The sequence below is a fragment of the Seriola lalandi genome, unplaced genomic scaffold (assembly GCF_002814215.2).
Source record: "Seriola lalandi dorsalis isolate HSWRI2012SDOR001 ecotype SW California unplaced genomic scaffold, Sedor1 jcf7180002050694, whole genome shotgun sequence".
In the NCBI taxonomy this organism is placed as follows: Eukaryota; Metazoa; Chordata; class Actinopteri; order Carangiformes; family Carangidae; genus Seriola; species Seriola lalandi.
In genome coordinates, this window is record NW_019521247.1 from 3,814 (window position 1) to 4,411 (window position 598).

The window sequence follows — 598 nt, forward strand, 5'->3', positions numbered from 1 at the left end:
TCATCTCTACACCTGTGAAGCCGCGGTCTCACCTGTGTCCAGCTGCAGCTCTCTCAGGTGCTCCGCTGCGTCACGCGACTGCTAATATCAACCCAGGACGCGCTCAGGTAGGTTACCTGCTGCTGAGGACCAGGGACGGGTTCTCCCTGGTTCTCCCTGGTTCTCCCTGGTTCTCCCTGGTTCTCCCTGGTTCTCTGAGGTTCTGAGCCGCAGCAGCTTCAGTCTGCATTCATGGCTCCGATCTGAGTCTCAGTTCTGATCTGGTCTCAGGTCTGATCTGGTCTCTGGTCTGATCTGGTCTCAGTTCTGATCTGGTCTCAGGTCTGATCTGGTCTCTGGTCTGATCTGGTCTCAGGTCTGATCTGGTCTCAGGTCTGATCTGATCTGGTCTCAGGTCTGATCTGATCTGGTCTCTGTTTCTCCCTTCACCTTCTAAACCTGTAGAAAGTTTTTCTCTCGCACCCAGTCATGGTTCACGTGAACACCTGCAGACAGCCAATCAGAGAGCGCGCTGACGGAGTGATCGACGGGTCGGAGGGGTCAGGAATGTCGCCATGGTTGACCCCTCCTACCCCTACCTCGGGGGGGGGGGGGGGGG

General features: G+C 56.9%; 1 long non-coding RNA gene across 1 annotated transcript; it reads left to right on the forward strand.

Annotated features, from left to right (window-relative positions):
• Nucleotides 1–6: 6 nt before the first annotated feature.
• LOC147819682 (uncharacterized) lies at nucleotides 7–536 on the forward strand. The gene is made up of 3 exons (XR_015436724.1): nucleotides 7–159; nucleotides 200–355; nucleotides 395–536. It is a non-coding gene; the product is annotated as an uncharacterized LOC147819682 (long non-coding RNA).
• The last annotated feature ends 62 nt before the right edge of the window (nucleotides 537–598 follow it).